Source organism: Podarcis filfolensis (assembly GCF_964270895.1).
Source record: "Podarcis filfolensis genome assembly, chromosome: 5".
In the NCBI taxonomy this organism is placed as follows: Eukaryota; Metazoa; Chordata; class Lepidosauria; order Squamata; family Lacertidae; genus Podarcis; species Podarcis filfolensis.
The window spans coordinates 61355216-61380358 of NC_139608.1; the positions used below are offsets into that span (position 1 = coordinate 61355216).

At 39.7% G+C, this 25143-nt stretch overlaps 1 protein-coding gene across 3 annotated transcripts in view; it reads right to left on the minus strand.

The window, feature by feature from the left end:
- The window catches only part of LOC310763971 (heparan sulfate glucosamine 3-O-sulfotransferase 1-like), an 83569-nt gene that overhangs the window by 47935 nt on the left and 10491 nt on the right, over nucleotides 1-25143 (minus strand). The window contains exon 2 of one of the 3 annotated variants that reach the window (XM_083617070.1): nucleotides 16356-16436. The exons of the other annotated variants lie outside the window; for them this stretch is intronic. The gene's annotated coding sequence lies outside the window, so the exon portion shown is untranslated. The remainder of the gene's footprint in view (nucleotides 1-16355; nucleotides 16437-25143) is intronic. 3 annotated transcript variants of the gene reach the window in all.

Genomic DNA, 25143 nt, shown 5'->3' on the forward strand with positions numbered 1-25143 from the left:
ATATGCAACTAGCCGAAATGACTGGCAGAATCCGAGACCTGAGAGAAGAGGCTGTGGAAGAGGACTGGAAAAAATTTAAGGACTATTTACAAAAACATTATAAGATATATGAATGTTAAAAATTTGCTAAGGTTTGAGGTAAATAGGCTTCAGTATTGAAATTCGGAGACGATAGAAACAAAGTTAATGATTGAGAAAGTTTTAATTTCAGAGTGAATAACTAGACGAAAATACAAAAACACAGGAAACAAGGTACTAATTTGCTGTTTACATTTATTATAAAGAATGCAGGGATGGAGGGGATGGGGAAGTCCAGTGGATGATGGAAAAAGATGTTGAAAGATGAATTTTTTCTTGTTTAATCTCTTTTTTTCCTGTAAAACTGCTTTTGTTGTGTTATTGATGATGGATTCAGATTCTGGAAAAAAAGCAATAAAAAATATTTAAAAAAAAAAAAATATATATTTATTGAAGTTTTCAAATAAAGCATATATTAGATAAGCACCACTTATCATTGTCCATTTAACATCTCTCAATTGTTACATGGGACTCCCCCACACCTCCCGCATACACTTACATCATTATTAAATTAATTTCAAACAAATTATCATTTAACTCATCTTAATTAATAATCTTAATTTGGTTTGACATATAATTCAACCTTAAATCTAATTTAATGGTAGACAATTGTCTGCACTGGCATCCAATTCAGCACTCAGCCAAATTACAATATTTTTGTAAATAAATCTTAAATTTCCTCCAGTCTTCTTCCATCCTTTCTTCTCCCTGGTCTCGAATTCTGCCGGTCATCTCGGCTAATTGCATATAGTCCATCAGTTGCATCTGCCATTCTTCCACAGTGGGTAGCTCCTGAGTTTTCCAATTCTTAGCAATTAATATTCTTGCTGCTGTTGTTGCGTACAAAAAGAATGTTCTGTCCTTTTTTAACACACTCTGGCCGACAATACCCAGGAGAAAGGCCTCTGATTTCTTAGTAAAGGTGTATTTAAACACCTTTTTTAATTCATTATATATCTTCTCCCAAAAGGCCTTCACTCTAGGGCAGGTCCACCAGAGGTGAAAAAATGTTCCTTCATTTTCCTTACATTTCCAACATTTGCTATCAGACGAATGGTATATTTTAGCCAGTTTAACAGGGGTCATGTACCATCTATACATCATTTTCATGGTTAAACCATTTCTTGCTGGACAGCCATCCACTCCGTGGCTGTTCAGTCGCTGGCAGAATCCGTCAGTGGGCGTTTCTTAAACCTTTTCCAACATAAAAGTTGTTTGACGCCCAGTCTCCTCCTACTCTCCCTGCGCAGAAGTCTTCTGCGCAGGGAGGGCGTGGGTAGCAGAGGACCTGTGCTCTCCCCGCTGGTGTCCAGTGAAGAGTCCTGGAGCCTGCTCTCTGCTTCCCCCATTGGCCCCCCTCTATCCCTGGTGTTGCGCTGATTTTCTTCCCCAACAGGAGACCTGCCTCTCTCCCTGCTTGGCCTCTCCAGCATCGCTGTGGAGCCTCGCCTCCTCCTCCTCTAGTTCCGATGGCAGTTCCCTGACAATACCTTATCACTGTTGTGTTGTAACTAAATAATGCACGTAAAGTGCTTTGGACACTTGAAAGTATTGTAAAAATGTATCACCATCCTTTTATTAGATCTGATAAGAGATGGGCTTATGAGGCAAGGTAAGACTGTAATATGGAGTAGAGTGCGTGACTGTAACAAGGAGGAGTAGATTCGTATAGAATAAACTTTAAAGGCTGAAAAGGGGCTGGAACTATTACAATTTAGAAAGACAGTAATGGCTATTGCTGCCACTACAGTGGTCTTCAAAGCAAGGTGCCTGGCAGAAGAAGCAATATCTAAAGGGGAAGAGTTGAATTTTGGTGAGAACAAATAGATGGAGATCAAGAGATGAAAATATAATGGAGGACAATTACTTTCTGGATGAAAGAGGTGCAGTTTCACAAGAAGCAGGAAAAGGGAGCCAGTAAATAAGGGTGGGATTTGGGAAGAAGGGATGTAGGTGCCATGATGGTAGAAGCAACAAGCAGTAGGCAGAAAACAGTACAGGGATGGATAGAATAGAAACTACACAGACTAAGAAAAGATTCTAAGGAGGAAGAAGCTGGGCTTTGTCAGAGCAGCAGAAGTAACAAGATTGAGTGTACTTAATCAACATATTTAGTAAATATTTGACAATCCTATATTACATGTATATCTCTCTATGAAAGTCTATGTCAGTAGACCAAACTACAATCAGATTTATATTTAAGTTTATTGTCTATCTTCTGTGTCTAACAACTACATCCTAAATGCTGCATCTGAGAGAATCATTGCTCAGGGCACAAACTTCACACATTTTTCAGTTTTCTTGCCAACCACAAAAGGGTTTTGCTTTTCGAAATGAATTACCAAAGCTAAAATGGTTCTGCTTCTGACAACTGTCCTAACAAATGGTACTATATGAATTTTCATTCTGTATACTGGACATGATTTAAGACAAACAGAAGAATATATATGATTAAATCTGACTAGATTTATGCCTAATGTAAAAGGTGCTAGAAAAACTACATAGCGGCTGCTGTTTTGTTTGCATTGCCTTGCTTTTCATGACCCCTTTTTGCCTTTTGATCTTCTATCTGCTTCTTGCCCCTCTAACCATCTACTGCTACCTTGGAATTCAACTTTTCACCTGTCTCTGACTCTGTACCCTTTGACCCACATCTTCTTGAGCCAGTGCTTGACCTCCTGTACTCAATTTAATGCCCTGCCAGCTCTTTCCAACCTAAGCCTGAACTCTAGTTGCATCCTGCCTTGGAGCTAAGTCAAGGCTTGACACCACCTGAAATTGCAGTCATCAAATAATGAACACTTATGTGTGAACTAGCCTGCAAATTTAAAGGCGAGAGACATGTGCAAATAAATTGTAGAAAGAGAACCTACTCTGCATGGATAAAATCACAGAACCAATAAGAGATAATATAACACAGGGTGCAGCATTATAGTCACTCTTTGGATTCTGCACTGAAGTCATGTTTGTGTATAAGGAAATGATAATAAAAAATTAGTAGCACACATGGAAATGATAGTCTTAAGGTCACAATTTCCTCTTCATATAGCTATTCTTGAAAAAGAAATTATGCCATCTAGTATCACAGATAAATCAATGCTGACTCGTTCTTTTCCTTATTTGAATATTATTTTAGAAAGATTCCATCACCATAGTAGTGACCTGCAAGTACAGAATCTTTCTTAATGACTGATGAAGTCAGGCCTACATCTCCTAAAGCCAGCCTACACTATAAATATTTCTAATCTAGAATCAGCTATACAGAATAAGATCCAGAATATTGCAGCATGCCCTTCCATTTCCCCCCTAATGTTTTCCTAATATCTATTTTAAATGTATTATCAAGGTATACAGAATGTGAATTGCTTCTTTTCCTCATGTATATATGTCACATCAAATCAAATTACAACAAAACAAGGCTCAAATCTGATATTAAGTCATCTGAAAACATAACAAAGAAGAGGAAGAATGCCAAGTAGAAATTTGTGTCCTAGATGCAATCTTACATCTAGTACGTTTTTGACACTTGAAGTTACTGTGGGCAAAATTTCCTCTCTAGTCCTTGAAACATCATTGGCTCAGTGTTACAATGGATGCTGAGTGGATGTTCCTTATAAAGGGAATTTGTGCTTTGCTCATGATCTAGATAATGTAAACAGCACAACCATATAATTATTATTTTTCCTTTGCACTGACTGTGCACAAAACTAAACTTGCATTGTACAAAGAAATTATAAACTAAAAACATTGTCTACAACTGTACACAGTAACTCTGTTTTGTAATGAAAAAATTCATATCCCTAAAGGAAACTGACGGGTATTACTCTTTGGCCAGGGAGGCAGCTCTGTGTGACAAGCCAATTTTCATGGTTCTAGTTACCCTAAAGGAAAATGAAAGGTCAGAACCGACATAATTTTTAATGGTGGCAGCAGATTAACTGTCTGCAATTTTCCTAGCCAACTAATCAAGGATTAAAAGCTTCTTTTCTGAAAGGGTTTTCTCTCTCTCTCTCTCTCTCTCTCTCTCTCTGCCTCTCTGATTTTATGCCCACCAAACACTGTCCTAGTAACTCTGTTGTGGGCACATTTCCCCTCAAAGCAGGGAATGACAATCTGCTTTCAAAAGCCTATATTTTGGAATGAATCCTTGCCAGAAGACATACTATCATCAGGAAGTCCTGCCAGACTATATCTTTTTGTACCTTATAAATGTGAATAAAAATCCCCAGCTAACACGATTATAGCAATGAGACTGAACATTTGGGATATCCCTCAATTTCATTTCTTATCCTTTAAGCCACGAATGAAGGTGTACAAGAACCAGCATTTACTACTGCTCAGTAGCTCTCCAGAATAAGAACTTTCATGCATGCTTGGCAAGGGGCAGCTTGTACAGTGAAGTACCGGTAACTCTGGAGAATTTCTCTTTGCCCACCACAAAGATGAGCAGCAGAGATACCATTTCTGGTTTGTTTTTTTAAAAAATATATTTATCAGCAACCTTTGCTGCCGCCTGTATTTTAAAGGAGTAACACAATCCTCTTCAGAGTGGTTATAGCTGAAAGACAATTCCCAAGAAACTGACAATCCAATAGTATTCATGGGATGGGGGATCAAGCGGTAGCAGAAGCACAATTTGGGTAGATCTAGGGATAATAAGGAAAGGCTTTGCTGGAAAAGTGGGATTTAAAGAAGAACTTTAAAAACAGTAAAGGTGTAACGGCTCAAGGAGAGGGCCTTGGCACAATGAAACCTACAAGACGCAAAAGCTGTGGAAATGAACATAAGGTAAAATAAGTCAGAAACAGGAAAATAGACTTTGACAGTCAGCACCATTTGTAAACCATGGAACATAATGAAATCACCAAAGGGCAGAGAAAAACTATATGTATAGATGGGGAGGGAAACCCAGGGATTTAAGTAGGGCAGGGTTAGTTAACCTGTGCTGCACCAACATCTCAACAGGTGCCCGTTTCAGCCGAAGTATATAAACACCTCGACAGCCAAAGGTTAGCTGTAGAGTGGAGAAAACTAGACATTCCATAAGAGAATTCTGAATGCCTGAACCAAGTGTTTTAGCTTACATTATAAGGTTCACAGTGAGGTGAAAGCTATACAAACAGTGCACAAACAAGGTTGTGTGTCAATAAGAAGGTTATGCTATTAAAACTGGTGGTGGGTAGCTGACATCTGGAAGATATCCCAAAAAGGGAGTGCAACTGGAAAACACTACCTTTTAGAAAAAAACCAATCTTTTACACTAGCTTGCACGCCATCAAGATTACCACTTGTGCATTGAAATTTTATGGTTATGGGTAGTTAGCTCACCACGCCAGACTAACCAAGTAGCGACATTTTCCATGGCAAGCTGCATGTTAAACAAATATTTTGACCACTGAGAAAAATCCACATGGTTGAAACACATTTGATCTTAGGCATGATTCATTAATTATATATTAGTCATGTTAGTTTGTTGATCAGGCATTGCCCTGGATCAACGAGTCCATTTACTATTGCATTTTTGCAATGTTATCTATTTCCTTAATACACTGTAACATTATTATTTGGAACTAATGCTGCATGTCATTTTTTCATACTATTTAGGTGTACTTAGAATAATATTTGTTCTCATACAATCAGTGTTTGAGTTTACCTATAAAAACTGTAGCCTGAAAGACAATAACTAAATAAAAGATGAAAACCATTTGTTTTAAGATGCAAGAATCTGCAAGAAGCAAAAGGTAAAGGTAAAGGACCCCTAGATGGTTAAGTCCAGTCGAATTCAACTTTGTTGTGTGGAGCTCATCTCCGCCTTCAGTCCGAGGGAGCCAGCGTTTGTCTGCAGACAGATTTCCAGGTCATGTGGCCAGCATGACTAAACCACTTCTGGCACATGGAGGACCGTGACAAGTGCCAGAGTGCATGGAAAAGCCGTTTACCTTCCCGCTGCAGTGGTGCCTATCCATCTACTTGCACCGGTATGCTAGGTTGGCAGAACCTGGGACAGAGCAACGGGAGCTCACCCTGTTGTGCAGATTCAAACTGCTGACTTTGCGATTGGCAAGCCCAAGAGGCTCAGCAGTTTAGACCACAGCGCCACCCTGTGTAATTCACTGTACAGTGGTATCTCGGGTTACAGATGCTTCAGGTTACAGATGCTTCAGGTTACAGACTCCGCTAACCCAGAAATAGTACCTCGGGTTAAGAACTTTGCTTCAGGATGAGAACAGAAATCATGGTGCAGCAGCAGCGGGAGGCCCCATTAGCTAAAGTGGTACCTCAGGTTAAAAACAGTTTCAGGTTAAGAACAGACCTCCCGAACGAATTAAGTTCTTAACCCGAGGTACCGCTGTACGTATGGATGCTTATAATAAAGCTACCTGAATATTATTCCAATCTGGTTATTTGTTACCTTGGTAGAGAAATTCAAGGCAAGATTTTCCTGCTAGAAAAGACTAGCAAATCTTTTCTTATGAAAATACTAGCAGCCTTGTATCTGGTGCATGAGAATTCTAAGAAGCAGTGCAGTTTGGGAAGCAGTGCTTGAAATCAGTGTAGTTGTGAAAGAATCAATGCACAATCTTTATTCAAAATGGTGTTAAATATTCTCCCAAGAAACAAAAATCTGCTCCTTGATCTTAGGAACCATAATGCAAAACTGGTTATTATATCTTAAGTGCTGTCCAACTGCAAGGTGAGCAAACATGTTCCCAAAATATATAGTACAATATATATTCCCAAAGCCCTCCACCAATACCAACCAGCAATGGATTAAAAGGGCATAAAGCATTCTCAGCAGAAAATTATGATAGTCCTATAAAATGTGATAAATTGTTTTGTGAAAAAAATCATCAGTGATATAAAACTGATTTCATAACTGATGCCACTTAATGTGTACCCATCCTCCAATTTGATATCCAATTCATTCCTATTTGCCATGTAGACATGCAAATTATCTCATACTGCATCATTCCTGCTAAAAGAGAATGTTTCTGTTTGCCCACATTAGCAGAATAATTAAAAGCAGAAGCTTAGCAAGTTATGGATTACAGGCAGCACATGCCAAACGTGTATTTAAGAACCAGTGAAAGATGCAGCTTCAGAGGCTGGAAGGGAGATGAGGAAAGGAATTCTCAAGAGCATCCATGACTTGAATGCCCTCAAGGTCATTTGGTTGAATGAGGTTGCTCTGCAGTCAGATGGCTCAAACAGGTTTAATGCTTTTATATGAAAAGGGATTAGCAGTATGCCAAGTTTATGACTATGAGAAGGGAAAGACAGGAAAAACTTAATAAATTCTCATAAAAGAATTATAAGATAATTTGATAATTTTGCATACTTTATATAAGTAATATAATGGGGAAAGGGGGAAGAGACATTTACACAATGCGAGTACTGTAATATCGATATGAAGCCAAACAAAATGCAATGAGCTTTGTTGCAGATCCACAGAAACTAAGAATAATATCACTTCAACAGGCTTTATTAAATTAGTTTCTGAATGTGGTGAAGTGATGCCCATGGGGCAAGACACGATGCTGCACTACATCACTTGAAAAATGAAAAAAAAAATTGCATTCCCTTTCATACATATGGAGAACACTATCTTCATGGACTAGTATAAGATCCTGAATTTGTGATGCTGTGGAATGAACAGTGAAGTAATCCACCAGAAAACAATTCTATCAAACTCTATCCATACCACACCCCAAGTATTAGTAAAAAAATACCTCAGCAGGACCTACTATAAGGTGAGGGGGTAGATCTTGAGACAGGGTTTCCAGTAGCCAATCTCTCGTATCTTAGCTCCTGGGACAGCAATATTCAGGTGTCTCAGAATTCCACCCAAAAAGGCATTAGCAGACAGCAACCTTGCCCTGCTTTCATAATGTCATACCCTAGAACATATAAAACCCCTGAGGTCAAGCCTGTTTGTTAGTATGAACCATTTGTTACTACAACTGGTAATATAGACTATATTTCCCGAGCCTGATTTCTGGCCTGACTTCAGCTATGTTTCTGTTTCTGTCCCTTGTGATTCCTATCTAAATCCCCTGTAACCTGACCATCAGCCAGACTTTGACCATGCCTTCTGCCTCTGGCCTTGCTGCTTGTGACAGAATCAGGCTCCCCCCCCCAGCTGTGGCTTGTCCAGCTACAGCCTCGGACCTGACAACCAGGTTGAGCACACCAAAAAGTTTACCTCCTATTCTTGTAAACGTTTTTTTTGGGGGGGGAGGGGAATAAACTATCTGTGGAATTGCTGTTTGTGATGCAAACTACTAATACATAACTGCACTGAAGATTTACTTCTTCAGCAAAATAAGTAGATAGCAAATAAAGACTATTCTACCACCCAATCTGGTTCTTTGTATGGTAAAACAGGTGAATTCCAATTTGTTTTAATGACTGACATGTATACATATGTTATTGTTCAATAATTATATGTATATATTTATGGGTAAGACAATGCTGAAGATAAGACTTTAAAAGGATTTAGGTAGTTCTTGTATAACAAGCAGGAGCATCTCAGATCTGCAACGTAGGTGGTGTAGATTTCATCTTTTAAAAAATCTCTACCAAAAGGGTGCTATGATCCCTGTCAGTTTCATTCTGCATAATGTGTGTGTGGGAAGATCAAATTACTTCAAAGTTAGCTTTAAAACATATCCTGCTCTTCTCTAATCTTATTTAATTTCCTCTTTCCTCTCTACACTAAAACAATTCTTACAGTAATGCAAGATTAATCATTATCCTATACAAGTGTTAATTCTATTGTTCTACTCTTGTGGTGGTTGTGTGTGTGTGTGTGTGTGTGTGTGTGTGTTTAATATAGCAAAAATATTGAGTTAATCTCCATTAAAAAACCCCAAACCAAGCAGTTCTTAAGGTGGCGAGGGAGAATGGTGGAAGAGATGTTTTAGAGCAGGCATCCCCAAACTTGGCCCTCCAGATGTTTTGGGACTACAATTCCCATCATCCCTGACCACTGGTCCTGTTAGCTAGGGATGATGGGAGTTATAGTCCCAAAAGATCTGGAGGGCTGAGTTTGGAGATGCCTGCTTTAGAGCTCCAAATAGTTTAGAGGAAAGGTCTTATGAATTCAGAAATACATTTTGCTGCTAGTGAACTCTAATGACTATTCATAGCCAGGACAGTCTTGTCGAAATAGCATATTACAAGGGTACCACAGGTCATTTCTGATATATCCTTCAAAGGAAAATATAACCAGAAAAGGCTGCATATATATATATATCTTTACTACTTATGTGTGGAAGAGAGCAAAAAATGTGAACTCCCCACTAACATGAGCAGTAAGTAGTTTCAGTGCAGCACTTGACATGACCAGTTCCTCTGGAGACATGTGGTACTTTAGCAGAATCTGTCTAATCACACATTTTCAAGTCCAGCAGATTAGCAGAACTGGGCAGGTACCCAGTCATATGATGCTAAACAGGAAAAAACATCATTCTTCCAAAAGCCAATCTGATCCCTAAAGCTGTTTCTTGCTAATCCCAGATCTCAGCTCTTTCCCAAGTTTAAACGACAAATTTTCCTTCTACATCCTAATGTTGCAACAAAGTACCTTCAGCTATCAAGCTATACAGAAGTCTAGGTGGGGACCATTTTGTATAAGTCAATATTTTGAAAAAGCAGCAGCAGCCTAGAAGACAACTCCATGTTACAATTAAGGCTCATTGGAGGAGTTCCTATCATTTTTGTGGACTAGTCTTATCCTCTTCTTAGTGGTTTAAACTGAAGAGTTTCTTTAGTGCCATTGAATGCCTAGAGGGATTCAGCATTTTCTTCTTTGAAATGAAGACTCCTACAATATATCGTCATGCATCATGGAAGTTCACATTGGAGAAGGTGGCGTGATGCTGTCAAAACAAACAACCCCCCAAACCTAAGGTGGAATTTCTGTGGGATGCACAGAATTAGTTGTACAGATTTTTTTAAAAATACTGGCAAATAGATAATTACCTACAATTGATGCATGCACCAGGAAACTATGACACATCAGAGTAATGAATGAGCTTACATACAAAAAAAAGCCTCTAGGACAACAAGACTTATTCATTCCTAGAACAATAGAATCCTTTTATTATATCCTCAGTAGGAAGAGGCAAACAGAAAAAGTTACTGTGCAATTCCACCCTTGGAACACTCTCTCAGGGACGCATACTTTACTAATTTCTATGCCAGGTAAAAATGTTTTATTCGCATGGGAATATGGACAACATCAATGATATTGCCAAAGTTATTTAACTTGGGTTTGAGTATGCATTATTCTAAAGTTTACTGTATTGATAATGTGCATTATTTAATGTTTTTATTGTGTTTTGTTGTACTATAAAGGTAAATGTACCCCTGACCGTTAGGTCCAGTCGTGAACGACTCTGGGGTTGCGGCGCTCATCTTGCTTTACTGGCAGAGGGAGCTGGCATACAGCTTCCGGGTCATGTGGCCAGCATGACTAAGCCGCTTCTGGCGAACCAGAGCTGCACACGGAAACGCCGTTTACCTTCCTGCCAGAGCGGTACCTATTTATCTACTTGCACTTTAACATGCTTTCAAACTGCTAGGTTGGCAGGAGCAGGGACTGAGTAACGGGAGCTCACCCCATCACGGGGATTTGGACCATCAACGTCTGATTGGCAAGTCCTAGGCACTGTTGTTTAGACCACAGCACCACCCGCATCCTTTGTTGTATTATACATTCAAAAAAGTCTCAGAGTGATTTGCAATTTGTTGTACTATACACATTGCAAATCACTGAGTTTTTTTGAAGTATAAAGTGATATGTGAGTCTAATCAAAATCAAATCAAGTAAGCACCATTGAGTTCAATGGGACTTCCAGTTTCTATAAGATTGCAGCCTCAGAGAATGAGCATTGCTATGGTATTAGGATAACCATATGTGGATTTACCTGGGAAGGTAGCCCATTTAGGAGAAGGAAAATCAAATCCAAACTCTCACTGCCTTGTGGCTATACTGATCCATGGAGGAAACCCCAGGAAAAATCCATACCCACTGCCTCGTGGGACATCTTCAGGGGAAGAAAAGGCTAAGGGGTAAATATCACACAAATCTGGAGTAGAGTCCCTAAGGAGGTTGGATGGTGTCTTGTATGCCTCCTTCTGACAACTGCTGAAGCCAAGCTGGTGCCAAATGTATTGCTTTGCTTTCCTTTGGATCACATCAGCAAGGTTAAGAGAACGGTCTTGCCATTTGGGCTGCCCAGTACTTCCATATACACTGCGAAAGCGTGCACCGCAGAGATGTCACTTTGGTTCTGCTAACACAGCATAAACAACATGGGAAGCAGCAATTATGAGTTACCGGTCTCTGCAAACACAGCAGGTACTGTGATTCTCCAGTGGTTTGACTTCACCCCTGGAGGTTCACTCCACTGTCACCCGAGACAGGTAGACACCAACAACATCTGTGGATTGGTTTCAACTTTATTCAATTTATATTTTGTTGTATTTTGTCATGTTTTCAATATCCTACCACCCACAAGAACCAGTTATACAGCTCTTTAGATACTGACTCTTACATTTCTAAGAGGTGAACAAAAAAGTTAAGTGTGTGCATCTAAAGGCTTTTCATTTAATTTCCTTAAAATTTCATATGATCAATTCTCCTAGATCAGATCAGAGGCCTATATCTAGTCCAACATCCTGCTTTACACGCTGGTCAAGTTTATGTTTATGGGAAACCCACAAGCTAGTACATGAATGCAGCAGCACTCTCCCATTGGGAAAGGTCCATGGGTTAGTAGTAAAGCACACATTTCGCATGCAGAAGGTACCTAGGTTCATTCCACAGTATCTCCAAGTAGGGCTGTGAAAAACTTCCTGACTGCAACCCTGGAGAGTCACTGTCAGTCAGTGTCAACAGTAGTGAGCTAGATGGGACAATGGTCTGAACAGGGCAGATACCTATGTTGCAGCTGTGGTTCCCAACCATTTATTATTCAGAGGTCTGCTGCCTCTGATCCTGGAGACAGAATAAGACATCACAACTAGTCATGGGTATAGCCAAGGGTGGGGGGCACCTGCCCCCCAGGTCAAGTAAAACAATAGAAATACTTAAGTAACTGACCAATCACATCAGTCCTGCCCCCCCCATCAAAAATCCTAGCCAAGCCCATGCAACTAGTAGTGATTGATAGGCAGAATATCTCTTGAGGAAAAGGTTCTTTTCTGTGAAGTAATTGACTAAAGTGAAGGCACAAACCATAAACCATGCAGGTTAAGTTTGTAACAATCTGACTAATCTAAGTAAATCTTCAGGAGGCACGAATGCGAATCATAACTTATAATATACTCACAGTCATACTGGGTAGGGCAATTATAATGCATATTATGGGGTTTTTTAAATATAAAAAACACAATCTTTCATATTCCATTTCTATCCAATTCTCATACCTTTCCATTAAGCACATATTTCACTTTAATCTTTACCCCCAAGAGCCATTACATATTAGACTGCATATGGCAGCTATTAACCTGAACTGAAGTTCTTCAACTCGAAATGTGAGTAAATTGCTCCTTCTAATTTAGGAGAATTTGCAAACGTGGAAGCCTCTCTTTCTGTACCACAAGCCTAACACCATAAAAAAGACAAAAGCTTTCCCTATGCAACTTTAGTAGCATCTTCCCTTTCTATCTAAAAAGGATTTATTGATCCTGTTTTAAGTCACTAAGCTTCCTTTTTAGGTGTGATATATACCTTTTTAAAGTCTCCCCGGATTTCTACATTTTACACATTAACCAGGATGTCTATATTTAAAACTCTCAATCCTTCTATCTGAACCTTCAATTTTTGAGTCAGAATACATTAAGAAGTATCTCAGTCAGCTAGCCCAGATATCTTAGCTGGGAAGGACATCTGCAAGGCACAGCAGCGAGTCAGAGTAATCAACAGAAATCATGTCAGAACAGACAAGAGTCAACCCAAGAGGTTATTCCACAGAAACCACGTGACTGCTGGCAAAGCAGGAACAGAAAATGGGATAGGTGTCATGGCTGGAGCCCAAGAAGAAATAAATAAGGCCATAAGAATGCTGAATACAATAGTCTATTATCCAACACGGCAGTTCTGATGGCAAAAGGGACTTCCAAATACCTCAAGGACTGCTTCTTCCCATATGAACTGACCCGCACCCTGCGATCATCATCTGAGGCCCTTCTTTATGTGCTTGCTCCATGAGAGTTCCAGAGGCTGGGAACAGAAGAATGGGCCTTTTCTGTAGTGGCTTCCCATTTGTGGAGTGCTTTCCCCAAGGAGGCTCACCTTTTGTCTCTGTTACATATCTCTAGGCACCAGGCAAAAACATTCCTCTTCTCACAGGCCGTTGGCTAATTTAACAATCTGTGGCCTTTTAAACTGTGATGGGGGGTTATTGTTTTTGTTTATTACTATGTAAAATATGTATAAACATGTAAAATATGTATTCTAGTGATCCCCAAATGAAGGGCGATATAGAAATGGAAATAAATAAAATAAAATATGTGCAATAGAACTTCCTTGCTCTCTCCTATTGTCATGGGCTGGCTCAGTCATATGGGATCCTCATAACAGAGGGTCCTGGTTGCACGCGGGACCCAAGAGCTCACCTGATAGGGTTAAAATGGGGGGGAGGAGAAAGAAGTCCTGGCCATTCCCCTGGGATCACACCAGGCGATTTTAGCCAATAGCCAGTGGGTGGCATGATCCCAGGGGCTTTAAAAACAGCAGTGTGATGCAAGGAGCTTCACACTGTTGAACACCCGCCCACCCTCCCTAGTTTAGGCAGAGTCGATTGGCCTTGCTTTGGTTTGGGTCGCCTGTTTTGGAACAGGGGCTGGGTAGGAGTTTTTCCATTTGGCAGACTGGCTTTAGCCATTTGGTTTTTGCCTACCCCTTAGCAAATCGTCACAACTTGTAAGGTGGCGGTTAGGCATTGGCTCGGTTGGATTGTGGGGAGAGGAGGTGCGGCCATCACCTGCCCCTCCAGGAACTGGGTATTCCGTTAAAGGAATATGGGGGTCCTGGATCTCGTCTGAAGTCCGCTCGAGGGGCTAGGGCCATGCCAGGACCACAGGAACCCCAGGGTGAGCTTAGGTTGGTCTTCATCGACCTAGCTCCCTCGTTTGGTTTACCCCATTTGCCGATCACCCTGAGAGGTGGGGCCAGTTATAGTGGGGAGTCAATGCCTAAGCCAATACCGCTCACGTGATTGTATTTCAATAAAGTTGTGGCCAAAAATTTTGCCCCAAAACTTAAACTAATATAAGTGTCCATGTGTATTTATTTTGGGGGTGGGTCTTGGGGCCTCGAGACGCAACCTGACTTGGACAGCCCATGACACCTGTCTCCTTCATCCTCTCACATGCCCTCATGATTGGCTCCAAGGGGTTGGGGGGACCTCCCCCCCACAGAGCAGATTTGGGAAGACGAGAAGACATAGAAGTCCCATTGCACCAGCAGAACCCCACTGGTGTAGGACTGAATAAAACTCAGTGACGCTTACAATGCAATTCTATACATGTCTACTCAGAAATAAATCTCATTTAGTTTAATGGTACTCTTCAGTCTGTATAGGATTGCAGCCTAAGTGAAATAGCCATAGCAGAAAAGCCTACTAATGGCCCAGGAGGAGGATGACAGAGACAGCATACAGCGGAATAGCTCAGAACTACACTACTAGTGCTACAGAAGTGGTAGCCCACATAATTAAATAGAACAGATTAATTGCTTTCCATATTATATGAAAATAAAGAAAACCATATCCTTTCAGGATTCACAATTGCTTTCCTTGATATTCCACAATTGTGAAATACCTGAATGGCTTCAAGGAAGCAACATTTGCCACAGAATAGATATCCTACTATGGGGGTCACCAACATGGTATTGAAGGGCACATATACCCTTGCATAGGCTTATGCTCCCCATCCGCTTGCTGAAAATAGGCTTGATAGAAACATTCGGCTGTAGCCAATAGATCAGGCTTGGGTTGTGCTTGGTTGCAGTGAGTGTTGTAGTGCTGACCTTAGTTTCTTCAATATGCCAATACACTCACAGACCACAAAACATAGTCACCCTTGCCCTACTATGCAAAGTTAAGCTGATGTCTGAAACCATACAGCAATACAGTATTGCAACAGGGAGAATGGGTGGGAGTTCCAAATCAAACTTTGGATTTTACCATTCATTCTCCAACATGTGAAAGGAGGTTTTAATGTTCCCAGAGGTAGGGATGAGACTTGCTGTTGCTACTGCCTTTAATTCTGTATTCCAGGGGAAAATAATAATACTTTTTAATTTTAGCACAAACACTGCTCAAGATTAGATTAAAAGAGTTCAGCTGAATTTCTGGGAGGGTTTGGGGGGTACAGCTCTATATGCTCTACAACTTTGATTTTTAAAAATGCTTTTACTGCATTTCTTGGTTGTACATGACAGAGTTAATCCAAAATGTACCCCACTGGGCAAAATAAAACCATGCTAGATGTTTTTGTATCCCCATTGGCTTTCACTTGATTAAAGGAACTGCTTCATTATAGGAGCAAAGTAGAACAATTCCCTATGGGATCGAAGGACAATTTTCTAAGTGCAGCACCATGCAAGTATAAGAAAGGTACAATCCCATTTTCTACATACACATCAAAATTGGATTTTATTAATATTTTGATGAGATTTAGAATGATTGGCTTATCTAGAAAAGTTTCCGAATGCAGGAGACTCCTAATATTTTTTCCTCTATTTTCCCCAAGGCTAGGGTATAAAGCTTTGAAATTTCTTTCTGCTACCAATGACATATTATTACATTATATCTACTACAGATGTGCTAAACAGACATGAATATCACAAGCAATGATTCAAATTATTAGATTACTTCAGTAATTTGATTGTGTAGGCAGTGGCATCACTAAGATGACATTCAGGTACTTTGGAATTTCTACTTCATCACGCAGAATTGGGCCTTGGAGATGTATTTCTCGACACAGGCAGTCCCCATTCAATATGTGTGTGACCATGTATACGTGAATTGTGCCGAACTTGGAAGGGACCTAGAAACATCACAAAGATGTCACTGAAATGTCACTAAAAGGGTGGGGCGGGGGGAGAACAGGGTCTTTGCAGCCTTTTTCAATAGGTTTTGATTATACAGGATTGCACCGGTGTGCACAGTGCATCAGAACGGCTGACAAAATTCTCGGGTAAATGACTACGTTCTAAAAATACAGAATTAATGGAGCTTCAATTAAGTTAGCTTTGATCTTACCTTTAAAGCTTTATTTGTGTGCCTGGCACATACATCTGGGCAAGGGCATAGGATCATATAAGTTACATTTGCCATGATGTTCTGCAAAGCAAAAATGTTAGCTTACTTAGGATTAATTAACTGCTTTGTAAAGACTGCAAGTAACATAAGCATATACCACATTTTAAACAGCCTTTAGTAACTAGAGGGGCCCTTCTTATTGTAAGCTATATCTAAATGTAGTACTTTGTGCAGATGCCCACCAATATCCTATAATAGGTAAATACCAGTGTCTTAGAATATTTTGTATTAAGCGCCAGAATTTAGTACAATACAGTCGTACCTTGGAAGTCGAATGGAATGTGTTCCAGAAGTCCATTCGACTTCCAAAACATTCAGAAACCAAAGCATGGCTTCTGATTGGCTGCAGGAAGCTCCTGCAGCCAAATACTTAGCCCTCTTAATGATTTCCTTTTTAAAAAGTTGTTTAAAATCTTGTGTATATATGTTCCCGTATTGGATATGTATGCCTGAATGTAAACAATTGTGTTTCAGCTTTAGAAACTGTCCAAGTAGCAAAGTCTCTTTTACATATGTGGGATGTTTATGATTATAATGCAATTATGGCACAAATGAGACATTGCCCCTAGAGACGGGTTGCTGAAGACTGCTGCAGTTATCAGCTGAGAAGAGATCTTCAGTGAATTCAGTCTTTCCTTGGACTGGTAGAGTAAAGACAGTGCTTCAGACAACTTGGTTTAAAGCACAGCTGGTAATCAAGAAATGTGTGTGTAATTTCATTTTTACATTTTTGTGTTTATACACTACATTGTAAACAACATTGTTACAAAAGATGACACAGCAAACGGGAAGAATGTCATCTAACAAACTATCCTGAAAGACTAGTGTTCTTCATCGTTCATTCAAACAGATTTCTCATTGTGAGCTTCTCCCCAAAGGATTTAGAAGTTACCATTCATTTGGAGTAACTTGGTGAAATTGACGTTTTACTGGTGATCTCTTGTTCGTACTCTTTGCTATTTAGCAATTTTGTACATGACTGAAAATTTATATTGGTATGGTACAGGTACTATTTGGATATAACCAGGGCCCTTTATTTGTTAAAAAGTTATGAAATAAAGGGGACCCAATAATAAAGTTAGGAATATATATTATTACTATAGACATAAAAACAGATAAACTCAGATTAGCTATTCATAAATGTATAATGGATGCTTTAGCTGAGATTCCTGCATTGCAGGGCGTTGGACTAGATGACCCCTGGGGGGTCCTTCCAGCTCCACAATTCTATGATTCTATGGCTAGGAAACAACTGCTCTGAGATTCAACAGAACTAGGGTAATCCTCCAGAATAGAATGGACCAGCATGTCTCACTGAAATGAAGAGGAAAACAGGATTTGCATTGGCAGTAAAGTTCCATTGTTCTAATAAAACTGTGTCACTTCACATTTCAGTTTTAAACAATAGACATACTTGCTATATTCAGCCCGGGTAATTTAAACACATACTTTAGTTTAAGAATAAATCCTGATACCCCAAAAGACCACCTGTGATTCATGTACTTTAAAATGTGAAAGCTTTCCTAGAATTGAAGACCTTGAATACAAATATACAGTGTTCTTTCTTCCTGGCACTGTTTTTTTGAACAAAATATAATGCACATTGATAATACTGAGGACTTGATTCTAGAGTCTAAACTAGGGGAAGCAATTGAAAGAACATGGCACGCTAGAATGTCACAATCAGCCCTACTTATGGCTCGAAAGCCTTCAGTGGAAGTTAAATATTCAGGGATTGTCCACACCCACCATATAAACCCAACTCATGCACTTCCAACACATTTGGCAGGGTTGATGGCAGGGTTGTTTTAGCTGGCCACTCATCAAGGCCTCTACCCTTACAGGTGAGCACTCTGCCCCAGTACTGTGGTTTAATACTGCTACGAACTTGCTTGTCTGCCTTTCCCAGAAAGGGCCAGTGAATGACGGGTGATGATAAATAGGTGGGGAAGCTGTGGAACCAGCTCTTTTGCCCAGGAGTTCTCACCAGGCTGGTGAAAAAAAGCAAACAGCAGCAAAGATGGAGTGACTTGCCTGTACATAACCCTGCTTGAGGCTGTACCTCAAGAACTACAGCCAGCATCAATATGTTCCACCAAGCCTTCTTGGGTCTCTATCCTTCCATATTTTCTTAAATCCAGTGCCATAATATTTAGAACTAAGTTGTGATGGCAGAATACACAACCCAGTGACATTACTGTGTTTCTTATAGATGGTTATGATTCTCATATCTCAGTCATGAGAAATGTTTCTTTCCCAATGTCCTCAATGTGTTTCCAAGGTGGAAGCTTCAATGAGGCACTACTGAGTTGCATCGATCTTTCACTCTTCCAAGCACTGCAAGAAAAAAACACATAGGCAACTGATCCTATCCTCTGCAACCTTGACAATTTTGTAAGCCTCATACTGTCTGCTAGTGGCAACTGAAATTATGCAGTTGACTCTTATAATAATCACACATGCCTTTTAATTAGTAATTTCTGAGGTACAGTACTGTGATACAACATAAGCAAATGCCTATCACTTGCATAATGTCCAAGCAGAAACACATGCTGCTACTCTTGAACAAGTAGGTCAAACATCTGTTGAAATGATTTATTATTACTTATATGTCACCATCCAGGTATATAATGAGGGGGACAGGGATACCAAGACAGTTCAACTTTAAAAATTGGAAAAGGATGAAGTTTAGTTTCACTTCATATTTACCTGCATCTTGCTGAAAACCAGTAGCTTTGTAGGAGCTTAAATATTGCGCTTTCCCTATAGTAATCAAGGGACCAGGATTCAACAAATAACTCTGTCATGGCAAATAAGCCACTACCCTCTAAATGGGATTAACTGTCTTTCCCCTAAACACTAGAGATGCAAAGATGGGTGGAATCATCTGAGCTGCTGTGTAGCAATCCCTGCCAACTCCCAGGTTGAGAGGAAGGCTAGGGAGGTTGCTAAGCAGGTATATGGTGAAGGCATCATTACTTAACCACATAGAGACAAATCAATAACCCTCCCTCCAATATAAAGTTGGAGTGGCAGGTGGGGAAGATGCTAAGGGTGCTACCCAGTCTGCCTTTGGCCAGCAGTGCCAATAATGCATGCTTACCTCTACAAAGCCTTTTCCTCAGGCTCCCCCTTTACCCACTTTTCTCTAAGGAAAGACCACAGGCATTGGGTGTTGCTGTACAAAAGTGCTCTATTCACCTTCGCGAAGCAGTGACCAGCCATGCATGATCTGCCCTCTCCAGCCTTTCCCAAGAAATATGGGGAGGGGCACTAACAACCACAAATTTTGGCTTTGCCAACAAGGCCAACTGACAACCATTGACTCCTGCCAAAGATACAGATGCAACACTATCATGATTATTATTTTTATGCACAACCAAACACCTCTGTTTAAGAAACAGATGAAAACTACTGCATTTTCTTTTATCAAATGCAGCATTGTCAAGATGCATTCATAAGATTTTGGGAAGATATTTTTTCTAGTTTGGAAAAATAAGGCTAAAGATCAAAGACTGGAAGTTGCTTTGTTCTATACCGTTAGCGGTGCTTCAGTTCAGACTTGATTGCCATTGCTGTCAACCTTACAGTCATTTCTCCCCAATTCTTCACGTTTCAACGTTCCAAAGAGATTTGTCTGCTGTAAAGAGCAAATACACCAACACTCTTTGTTCTCCCCAAAGGACTATGCACCAGTTCCCAGACATTTAAACAAAATGATATTGAAGTGAAGAATCGGAAGCTCTGCTCCAGCTTATTCATGAAGAGATTTCACAGTCTCTGAGAAATGAACTGGAACAATAACACTTGGGCTTCAAATATGGTTATTATCACTTTTTAAAAAGGGTATACAATGACCAAAAAAATAATACATATGAGGGAGAAAAAACAGCTGTCAAAATCTCTCTAGTTTCACATATTCTGGAAGGGTGTGCATCTGGTCCTCTTATTTAAATTATTTTCTCTTCCTTACAAAGGAACTGACTGAGATATCCACGATCTTCAGAAATGAAAGGCTACTCTTTCTGATCTGAGCAGCAAAACACCGTTTCCTTCCTTTCTTTGCTTGAAACATAAAATAATCTCATGTGTGCATACAAATGTACACTACACAGATCACCAAAAGCTTTTCTCCCTGTTGAAACAATTAACTGGAAAATCCCTGATGTTACCAGAGTGCTCTCTCTCCTACTCTCTCTCTCTCTGTGGACCCATGTCTTACACATCGAAGTACTAATTTGGGGGCCTCTCCTGTAGTTGACATTACTGCACAGCCTAAGATTACTTCAAAATATACCAGTATCATAATGGTCAAACTTGGAGAGTTCAAATGTGATCAATAAATGCCAATGTTATTTTACAAGCTATGGGGAATAAGCAAAGGGAATTAACAAGAACTACAGAATTTGTTATTAGTGTAATATATATTTACACCAAATGACTGACAGGAAATAAAGACAGCTTTGTGACTTGAAGTGCAAGTACAAAAAAATGAAAGAATAAAAAGATTATTTGTTACACATTGTAAAGGACACCCACCCCACACTGCCCAGACCATACAGTTAAGCAGTTTGTAAGCAGAGATGTGCCTGACATGCATTTCTGTAACAGGAGATTAAATAAACAAGGAAGGCTAAAAGTTCACATGCAAATAGTTCAGCTTTGGTTCTCACTAGAGCAAGACTTGTGAAATCACAAACACAAAGTGAGATGGATGGAACACAATGGTTACTTGTCTATTGAGAAGATGGGAGAAGAAGGAAGAGGTTAGACTCAGGTTTTTATGTTTTTACTGTACACAATTCATAGATGGCTACAGCTGGACTTGAAAATGTCAGCAGGATGTGTTGTATGAGACTCTAAAGTTAAGATAATCCTTCTCCTTGCCAAAGTCCTGGAAGGGGCAGCTGAAAAGCCAACTTGGGGGCCAAATTTTATATTTGCCTCTGGAGTCCTAAATAGTTAGGGGGGAAACGGGGCAACTTCCTTGTAGAAAGACACTGGCTGGAGCCCTCTATACCATAAACTGACTAGTCCTGGGGAAAACAACAAACGTGGACTAAAAGGCAAGGGAGAGGGTGATAATGCTAACTAAAGCTGGAGAAAAAAGAGGAATGTTCCTGCCACAATTAACAGTGTCAGAGCATCTCAAAAGGGTATAAAAAGGTATAAAGCAACCTAGGGATGTGTCCTAAAAGCTGAAAAAACTCAGGGTGTCTAGTTATAGGATACGGTTTATCTACAGGCAGAAATCTAAATTTGCAAACTGATCTCATTAGTGTCTAAGCTGGGCATGTGCAACATTAAATAACAGAGACATGATTAATGAGCTACCCTGTATGGTTATGAGTTATAGCAATTGTGTTTCCTGCCAAAGAGTTGTGGAGGAGTTACATGGACATTGTAACAAATCAGGTTGTGTTTAGCAAGTATCCCTGTGATCCTGGTAAGGACTGAGCTTTGATTCTTCAGAAGAAGCTAGCCAGGATGCTTACTTTAATTAGCTAGGTGTATGCTTGCTGGAAGGAAGCCATCATTTACTAGAGATTATTAATTACTGGACTTGGGAATTCCTTGCATTGGATATGGCACCATGTTCTGGGGGGTTAATTAGGTTTATGAAGACCTGCTCATGCCTGTGGCTTACCATCATCCTGTCAGGATCAGACTTGGCTTAGACTATACCTGCTGTCTCTGATTTGACCACAATTACACTATCCTTGCACTCACTGCTCCAAGCATAGCTAAATTACATACAGAGTCTTGGGGCACATGAAGAGTTCCGATTAATCCAAGCTTATTGGTAACATTGACTAATAACATATGGTTATTATAACAGGCACTCAAGGTGCAGATTGGCATTTATGCACCCAGGGAGTCTTGCCTGGCACCTTCATTGTATAACTTGAGGCACCAGGTGAAAACGTTTGTCTATAACCAGGCCTTTGGCTGATTAACAGTCTATGGCCTTTTAAATGTATGGGGGGTATTGCTTTGTTTTTGTTTTATTATGTATTGTGTCTTCTCATTTTGTATTTTTATGTTGTGAACTGCCCTGTGATCTTCGGATGAAGGGCGGCATACAAATTTAATAAGCAAATAAACAAAGTAACTTGTGTGTAAATGATCTGTGGTGTTTGAAGGACTTGTTCAGAAAGCATGCATTAATTATTGCCCCCACCCCAAATTAGTAAACTGGGTGTTCCATGCATGAATGAGCTAGCAACAAAATGAACCAACAAAGAGTGTGGGACTGAAGACTGGTGATAGAGAAGGGGACTTGGAGGTTTTAGTACAAATTTGCTTTTTAAAAAAGCTCTGGAGTGAACAGGAAAACTTATCTGGATTCAATAATAGGGAAGGGGTTGAAGAAGTAAACCCCTTCACTCTGTTCAACCTTCACTCTCATTCCCCACAACATTCATACACACAAAAATGATACCTTGACAATAAAAAAATTTCAGGGGGGGGAGTTTTTATCACTGAAGAAAGGGGAACACTGACAATTGAGGATTGTGGGCTTAACTTTCTAAGCAGACTGTAGGGAATATGCACCATTAAACACAGTGGTATTTTCTTTCTAAATAAATATGCTTCTTTATGACAAATTCAATGAGGAAAAGAAGGGTTTGGGTTTTTTTTTTAGCATGCTAAGTGCTAAATCTAAAGCAAAAGCAGTGAGCAAGGAAGAAGGAAAACAGTCCTGGATTTAAGTACAGTTATGAAAAAGCAATTATAGTACAATACACACAAAAGAGTGTGTGTGCTGGGGTAGAACTATAAATGTTTCCAAAATTAAAGTAACAAAAACTTTTGAAGGTGTATTGTCAAATGGGAAGAGAATGCAAACAGCAATGTAGAAGGTTCAAACAGTGCAGAGAATGGAAGCAGTTGAAAAGGACTGTATAAATATGGTAAGAGAGAAAGAGAGTGATGGAAGCCTACGTAATGGGACTAGAAAGAAAGGCTCATCTGTCTTGATGCAGTTTTCTTCGGGATAAACTTGCCTGAGATTGTAGTCTTAGAGAACTACTGTAAAACATTCTCTAATCAACATGAAGGCAAAGAAGACAATAATAAGATTTAAAAGGTAGATTTGCCAAGTAATTTTCTTAACTGCGGTTGCCACCATGGAATTAATAGCTATATAACTCCTGTTTTCTTCTGTTAGGTCTTGTAGTAAAAGTACATTGCCTTTCACCATTTTCTTCCTGTGGCATATCCAACTGTGAGTTTTTTTGTATCCTTGTCACCTTCGCCTTCCAGTTCCAATTCATATTCATGTGCTCTTGCATTTGTCAGCATTCTCTAAATTTCCTCAAAAAAATTGCTATCCTCCATTTCAGTCCCAATTATTTTTGTTTCCTTACATGTCAAGGAAAGAATAGACTTCCCACATTGCATACTACTTCATGCACCAGTTGAGAGCTTATGGATTATAAATATACTATGCCAGGTCTCTGACAACGAAGTTAAAAGTGACATTTGGGTGCACAAGGCACAGATTCCATGTTGTCCATTGACAATGTACACTATGTACAACTTAATAGTTTTTATAAGGCTATCTATCCTGTGATGACCATATAGCTATTCTTTTTAAAAAAATACTGTACATGAACAACCCTTGTGGGAGTTGATGCCTCAGGTCCTGCAAGTTCATTAATGTATACAAGGCTCTCTTTCACCTTGATATTTGACTAATGAGTTGCAACTGCTCAACTGGGGCTTGTTATTTGGGATTATTAATTGATATGATTTTAATCTGGACTCAAATGTGTCCCTACAATATATGAATGTGACTTATTTCCTTTGGTTCAGAGCACACACTGGACCAGGACTTCTCCTGTCCTAGATCACGTCTCATTATTGTCAGAGAGTTTTGAACATTGCAATCATATATACCAAGAAAGAATGAGTGATCTGTAAAATCTAAATTAGGAATCTGTGCATTAATTCTGTGAAGATACATTACAAGCAGACTTAAGTAACATTTCTCTATGTAGTCAGCGTTAGTCAGCATTTCAAAAGCTCACTCATTTGCTTGTATCAACAAAACCTACTTCACTTATTTTCACAGAGTATAATTTATGAAAGATTGTGTTATGGCTGGAAAGTTAATCTTGGAAATACAAAGGACAGCACTGTCTTCCTGGGTGTGTAGAACAAAGGCTCTCTCACTGCTGCACAAAGTTCTTTCTCAAAGCCTCAGAAAAAGAACTGACTGAGACTATTCTGTTTTCACCTGCTGTCATACAAAAGTCTATCAAAGTACTGAAGCACTTTCAGCATCACTCCATGAAGACAAAGCTGAGAGCAGCTGCAATAAGTATACATTTTAAAGAGCAATGGAGAGAACAATAGCTATTCTTGCAAGTCTTCAAAACTGTTCCTGCTATAGCTAAGAAAATAATTTCATGGAAGTTAGAAGAAAGCTTATTTTGCAAAGGTTAATGCTGTAGAAGCACACCTGCTGAAATGTATACTAAACAACTTCTATACTGCAAAAAATAAAAATAAAATAAAAATGGAAGAGCAAAATCCCAGGTTTAATATTTGTCTTATTTTCTTCTCTACCAATCTTCAATATTGTCAGGGAACTGTCATCGGAAGAACCGGTGGTGCAAGGGCTCCCAGAGGTTGAGAGAGACTTATCAGCGGAGGAGGGAACCAGCGGGGGGCGAGAAAGAGCTCCAAGGGAAAGCGAGTCAGAAGATTGGCTCAGAGACAA